Genomic DNA, 7,500 nt, shown 5'->3' with positions numbered 1-7,500 from the left:
TCTTTCCTTCCTCTATTACTTCTTTACTATCCACTTTGCACCTTCCCATTTATGTTCATGTTTTAGTCCACTCCCTTCCCTTTCTTCTTAAGTCTCCCTTCCATGGTTCTCTTCCCTACCACTCCCTCCCTTATGCCCGTATTCAGAAACACCGCTCTCTCGCCACGACCATTTTCAAAGACCACAGAGATGATTAACCTTGTTCTCAAGAGTCTTTCTCCTGTTAATGATGTTGATATCTTGTTAATTCGTCACCAGAACCATAAAGAAACATCCTTGGAAACCCGCGTAAATTCAACTAGAGGCTTTTAAAAGTAGTGGAGGTGGGGCGCAGAGGTGCTTCAGAATATAGTCCTATTAACCTCCTCTCCATACCTTTCTCCAACCCTTTCCTGCAGCCAATATGATCCGTCGCCCCTATCAGAGCCTCTCTCGTCACGCCTTTGATAGGAAACAAGGCTGCAGGTATCTTATCTCCTGCTCTCGCGGCCCCCACCACAGCGGCGCCGTGTTCCCCCCTCTGCTAGTACTGGGTGACTGGCCTCCTGCTCCTCGTCCCCTGCGCTGCGTCTCAAGGCCCTCATTCTGAAACGCTTTCCTTTCTCACTAGGACTGTTTTCAAAGGCCACATAGATGAATAACCGTGTTTCTCCTGTTCATAATGTAGAAATATTGTTAATCTGTAGCTAGAACCGTAAAATAAATCCTTAATAATGCGTGTAACTTCAACTACAGCCTTTTGGAAGTACGGTGCAGGTGCGGCGTAGATGTGTCTCAGAATACTGACTCATCTTCTGCGTTGATGCGTTTGAGTTTCTTCTCGTTTTTGCGTGTGAGTGACGCTCCGATTCTTTATCGCTTAGTACTGTAGATTTTTTGCACATATTTTTTCTATTGGTGATTTTACTGCGTTCTATCTTTTTTTTTTTTAAGCTTAGGTTTGGATTTATTTCTCTATCTGCGTATATAGTAGAGGCTCCTTTCCTCAATATGTGTAATTTGTTTGCATATAATTATTTTCTACTGGTGGTTTTATTGCGTCGTATCGGTTCTCTAAGGTCCCAGTTGGGCTTATTTTCGTATCTGCGTGTATGAGACGTTCCTTTCCTTTAGTATTCACTACTAATTCGGTTAACTTGCCTATTTTTTCTCATACATTCATCATTAGTGTTTAGTATACGACTACGTTTTTTTTTCCATCTAGCTAATTTGTTTACCATATTTTAAATTCCCCCTGTTTAGTGACATAATTATTCATTTATCCACCGTCCCTTATTGTCCATTTAAATCTTTAAGCCTTAATCACACGGATTGGGTAATGAACCAGCGAGCCATATAATGCTTTGATCAATCCACACCAACGATTACATATTCCATTTTAATTCCAGTTTAATCATCGTTCGGGTTTATGCCATACATCATCGGTGGTCCAGTGACGCTCTGCCGCCAGCCGCCGCCAGCTGCGGTCAGAGCGTCAGCCGCAGGGCCGCCATGATGGATGGGAGTGTCTCAAGGGAGGTGGAAGGCCGGAGATAACATATGCCTGCCTCACTGCCCCCTCCTCTCTCTCTCTCTCTCTCTCTCTCTCTCTCTCTCTCTCTCTCTCTCTCTCTCTCTCTCTCTCTTCATTCATTTCCCTGTACCTGTGACCGGACAAGCAAAAGAGAGAGAGAGAGAGACAAAGAGAAAGAGAGAGAGAGAGATAAAGGAAGAATATAGTTGGGGTTCACAGGTAGGAGTGTTCGGACCACAATTGGAACGCTTCGAACCAATATCCGAGACGAACGACTTTACGTGGCAGAGAGAGAGAGAGAGAGAGAGAGAGAGAGAGAGAGGTAAAGTTCGCAATGTCACCGCACAATATCCTTCTCGGAGTCTCCTGTTTCGAGACTTCAAACGAGGCAGTGCCTCGAAGCTCCGTTCACTTTCCGTTATGAAATTACACCTTTTCAAAGTAGTCATGTAAAATTTTTCGGTATTAACTTATGATTTGTTACATACAGTTTATATTCTGTCATGTACTTGAGTAAAAATAAGCTTACATGAGAGAGAGAGAGAGAGAGAGAGAGAGAGAGAGAGAGAGAGAGAGAGAGAGAGAGAGAGAGAGAGAGAGAGAGAGAGAGAGTTTTTGCATGTTACATTATATAAAGCATACAAGTCTCTCTCTCTCTCTCTCTCTCTCTCTCTCTCTCTCTCTCTCTCTCTCTCTCTCTCTCTCTCGGCCTCTGAGTCGCGCAATATATAAATTGGGCCATAATAATTCAAGGGGTTGCTTCACGATGCGCTGCTCCGCCTCACATCTCACCGAGTCGCTCCCAGCCTCCGGAATTCACCTTGGAGGAAACTCAGTGTGTTTTGTTTGTCAGCTTGTGACTCCATCGTTGTATTTACCTGAGCGTATTTATGAATGAATGTGCGTGTGTGGATTTTCTCTTGAAGACAACCTAGAATAAATATGTAGATTGATATTATATACGGACAGTTTATGTATTTTGATAGTAGAAAGGTAAATTAATAGATATTGGCAGATGGACAGACATAGGTACGCAGACAGATAGATAGACAGACAGACTGATATATATATATATATATATATATATATATATATATATATATATATATATATATATATATATATATATATATATATATATATATATATATATATAGATAGATAGATAGATAGATAGATAGATAGATAGATAGATAGATAGATAGATAGATAGATAGATAGAAAGATAGATAAGCAAAAAATGAGAGAGAGAGAGAGAGAGAGAGAGAGAGAGAGAGAGAGAGAGAGAGAGAGAGAGAGAGAGAGAGAGAGAGAGAGAGAGAGAGAATATGCTATTAATATTATATTAATTTTACATTAATTGGTTTAACTCCATCAAGATCCACATGAAATAGTTATTTAGTTAAGACGTTAATATAAAGGATATTTATAATAAAACATAAAACAAACAAGGGAAGAAAGCAAATATGATCTAACACAAAACACACACAAACACACACACACACACACACACACACACACACACACACACACACACACACACACACACACACACACACACACAAAGGAACAGAGATGAAAATTTTTTATGTCCCACAAAAGAAGCTAGTTTTTAACATTGAAATAATACCGGGAAAGTAACAAAAATAAATAAATAAATAATAAATAAATAATCAAAGCAAGAATTCGTATCTTCGTTGCTTCGAAAGTAAGTAAAGAAAGTAAATTAGCAAGTAAGTAAATAAGTAGGTAGGTAAGTAAGTGAAAAAGTAATGAAATATCAATAATGGATAAAGAAAAGTGGAAATAGGTAGGTAGGTTTCATACAAAGACTGCCACGTGTAGGCCTGATGGCTTCTTGCAGCTTCCCTTATTTTCTTATGTTCTTATGTTCTTAATTAATTCATACGGCACTGAGGATTATACACTTAAATAAGAAGAGTATTTTTTTTATATAAGCGGGAACTAGCAAAGAGCAACAAAAAAAAAAAGCCATAAAAAAATATTGAAGATGCCAGTCGCCAAAGAATATAGTCCACAGGGTTATCCAAAATTTGAGAATGGCGCTATGATGCATGGGAGGACGCTTCACCGAGTCAGTGGTACAGGCAGCCTCCATACAGCCTTAGCTCACCTGGTAGCCACTCACAGTTAAGTAAATGTTATATGTTGCATGAATGAGATTATATAAAACTCCTTGATAACGTAAAGTTTTACTCTTGATCAAGTTCTCTACTAGCATCTAGACTACAATGGAATAGATGCAGTGGTATTGAGAGTTCAGAATGGGATTACTTTAGGCTGTAACATAATGGTTAAGTCAAGGACGAGCTGTGGATTTGTCGAAGGAAGGAATCGTGTATGGGGCAAGGTGAGTCTGTCAGTATATTATGAAGGATGGAATGGCAGGAGAGGGAAGGCAAATGAGGAAAAGCAACAATAGAAGTGACAGCATGTCGTGTCTTTGTCCTTCTCTCTTTATCTCAAGAATCAGAAAGTAGCATAATTTTTTTTTTTTTATGATGCTTTTTCAACTATATCTTTGGGTAGAAGTTTCAGGTGCAATTGTGTTTTATTGATTGCAATATATTAATCTTCGAGTATTTATTTACTTTCACCTTATCTGGGTTTTGCCTCAGTAAGCGTAAATGTGTTCCTTTTTTATGTTTCTAAGATGCTTTTAAATGCTGTTCTTAAATCTAGTTTTCAGTTGTATCCGTATTCTTATTCTTAGCTATGAGTTACCTCTTTCTCTCTTTCTCCCTCCGGATTGTAAGTCAGGAAACAAAAACTCAAGACTCTCCAAGCTACCTTTACCACCACCAGTTTTTCCTCCTCTCCTGCGTTCCCCTTCAGCTAAATGGCGGAGGGGATGAGGTAGAGGAGAAAGTTTACAAATTAAATAGGGGAGTAGCAACACTGCCAGAATTATAATCACAATACGAGAGCATTTTTCTTCAAGATGTCAACTACCCTAAACCTGTTTCCCTCGCCTCTCTCCCGCCTGAGTACCTTCCTCCTCCTCCCCTACCTGTCTTTTCTGCCAGTCCCTTCGTGTTCCATCCCATGTCTTTCTCTCCAGACACACATCGATTAGTTGTAACTCTTTTCTACTTTCTCCTTTTCCTTCATCTCCTCATGCGTCCACATTCTTTTACTTATAATCTGTTCCTTTTGATACTTTTTTTATTACTTATTTATTCATTCTTTTAATCAGTAATGTCTATTCTTTCTTTTACCTTCCTTATTTTCCCTCTCAAGTTTGACCATTCCTTCTATTGTTGAATCGTATGTTCCTTCCCCCTTTTCTTCCTCTTCCTCCTTCCTGCAAAAGTTTTTTTTTTTTTTTTCCTGTTTCTTCCTTTTTCCTTTTTTTCCTTAACTCATTCGTCACTTTCCAATCCTGTCCTCGAAAACCTCCTCCCTCTCTACCTCCCCCTCTTCCTCTCCATAAAATATTTTCCTCCACCTTCCCTTTCTTCCTTTCCTCCTTAACTCATTCTTCACCTTCCTATCCTGCCCTCGAAAAAACTCCTCCTCCTCCTCCTCCTCCTCCTCCTCCTCCTCCTCCTCCTCCTCCTCCTCCTCAACCTCCTCCTCCTCGGAAAACGTACACGGCTGCGACCCCAAAAGTGAAAGAGGACTGAAACTTTTGCCTTGACGCCGCTGCTGCAGGAAGAGCGCGGAGGCAATCGGCGGCACTTTGGGAACCAGCGGCAAAGGGCTCCTCTGAGGCGTGCCCGAGGCGGCGGCGCGGGTACTGATAAGGCAACTCCAGGCCACGTTTTGTTCTAAGGTTACAGACGCCGCTGCTGCTACCACTGTGGAATGCAAGTCGGTATATATAACTCTCTCTCTCTCTCTCTCTCTCTCTCTCTCTCTCTCTCTCTCTCTCTCTCTCTCTCTCTCTCTCTCTCTCTCTCTCATTGTTCTTTCAGAGGTCGCTCAGTAAAAACTTATTTCTCCTGAAATAACACTCTCTCTCTCTCTCTCTCTCTCTCTCTCTCTCTCTCTCTCTCTCTCTCTCTCTCTCTCTCTCTCTCTCTCTCTCTCTCTCTCTATCAGACAGATGGAGTACAGACAGACGGACCCCACTCCACCCTAAATTATCACTCAACCTTGCCCCTACATAATAGCAATATCGTCAGAGACGATATTTAGATTTGGGTTAGCGTACCCCCATTTGATTAAGGTTCTCTTTGGTTCACTTATTATTAATATTTATCTAATACCTGTTTATTATAGCCATGGAATGTTTCTCTATATCATTTTGTATTTTAGTTTGGGTTTGTATGAATTTAACCGCCGTAATAGTGGTAATAAGAGGGGAGGTGAAACGGGTAACTTGACGTGGCAGCTGTCGCTGGCAGGTCGTCACGGAGGATACGTGAGCTCCGGGTGTGTGTGTGTGTGTGTGATAGTGTCCTTTTATGCTCCAATGGAATATTTTGTGCTATGTTAAGTCTTATGTTATGATATGTATATTTCATGCAGTGATTAATGTGTAAATAAAGCATAATTAGAGAATCATGTTACTTGAGTTAACGTCGATGGCTGGTTTGTATTCAGCGTCGTCCTATATTATTCTACTTGGAGTTTATATCAATATTACATGTATGGGTTACAGTTATGTCAAGTGAAAGACTACTGTGATGGATATAGTTGTTGCTGTTACGTAAGATGTTCAACGTCCTATGATGGGTCTGCAGTGGCTGGAGGTAATGTGTAAGTGAATTGATCTTGCACTATTTTGTAATAATTTGCTTATTGTATTCCATTTCAGTTAATGTTGCCAAGACTGAGTGGTGAACTAAGTGTCGGGTGCCTGAATAATGTTGGTTAAATATTTTAGCGACGTTAGCTCGTACAGGATGTCACGTATGTTCGCGAATATTGTCACTGATGTTGGTTTGCAGGTTGAAACGTGAATAAAGTTACAGCTGCCTGCCGAGTTTCACTGGACTCATCATACAAGTACCCCATGTCCTTGTACCCTGCAGAAGGCCTCGGGATCCTTGGCGTTATCTACGTCACTCGTCCTCTCCCTCCCTGATAAGCCAACCCGCACACCTCTCCACCTAAATGCCACTCCACGCCGCGCCGCACGAATAGATTATACCAGCCGCCTCACGTACGAAGGAGCCTCACCGTCACCGTCACGTATTAGTGGCATGTGCTATTAATGCTTCTGGTACTGGTGATATTACTAAAACCATATGGAATAGTTCAATAGATTCTCAGACTGTCCCGTTATCTTCTCTCCCCCCCATCTGTCTTTCTGTATTCCTATATTATATCGCGTGCTTTAATGCTCCTCTTTATAACTTTCCTTAATTAAATGTTAAAAAGTAGTAGAAGACAGTAGTGGGATTTACGTTTTTGTTGCTAATAGTACTACTGCGTATACTATGATGAAAAGAAATGGAGAAAATGCAAAGGAAGCATTTGATGGTAAAGAATTAACAGTTCCTTGTTAAACAACAGCGAAAAACAATGTGTCCACTCTTACCACTAAATACACACACACACACACAAACATAAAAAAGTAAAAAAAGAAATAATAATAAAATATATTTAAAACGAGGATAAAAAGCTAGATCCACCATTACGACTAAAACCACGAAAACAACAACCTAATAAGCATCATCAACAAACGCAACATTAAAACATTCCACGAAAAAAAAAATAAATAAGAAAAAATCGAAATCATCACATCACAACATTTAGTAAGAAACATCCAAGCCAAATTCAAGACACTCACCGAAGTTCCAAATCTCTACAGAACTTCAGACATCACATAAGCATAACTCGCAGGGATCAGGAGCAAAATCTATAAGGGGCATTACAAAGTGGCTCCTCCCTGTGTTAAAGAACAAGGTGACACATACTCTCCCTCCGAGGCATTGGGGGCACTAACGCTGTTCCCTGTGTTGATGTTGATGTAAGGATCACGGGCACCTCAAAGGGCCTTAGTGACGTCCTTGCTT

At 40.5% G+C, this 7,500-nt stretch overlaps 1 protein-coding gene across 7 annotated transcripts in view; it reads right to left on the bottom strand.

Annotated features, from left to right (window-relative positions):
- LOC135089227 (uncharacterized) overlaps positions 1 to 7,500 on the bottom strand; it is a 70,566-nt gene that overhangs the window by 14,726 nt on the left and 48,340 nt on the right. The window contains exon 2 of one of the 7 annotated variants that reach the window (XM_063984617.1): positions 376 to 585. The exons of 5 other annotated variants lie outside the window; for them this stretch is intronic. The gene's annotated coding sequence lies outside the window, so the exon portion shown is untranslated. Of the gene's footprint in view, positions 1 to 375; positions 586 to 7,401 lie in introns of all 7 variants that reach the window. One more of the 7 variants, XM_063984618.1, reaches the window with a different exon arrangement.

The sequence above is a fragment of the Scylla paramamosain genome, chromosome 32 (genome assembly GCF_035594125.1).
Source record: "Scylla paramamosain isolate STU-SP2022 chromosome 32, ASM3559412v1, whole genome shotgun sequence".
NCBI lineage: Eukaryota > Metazoa > Arthropoda > Malacostraca > Decapoda > Portunidae > Scylla > Scylla paramamosain.
This window is presented reverse-complemented; position numbering and strand designations above follow the sequence as displayed.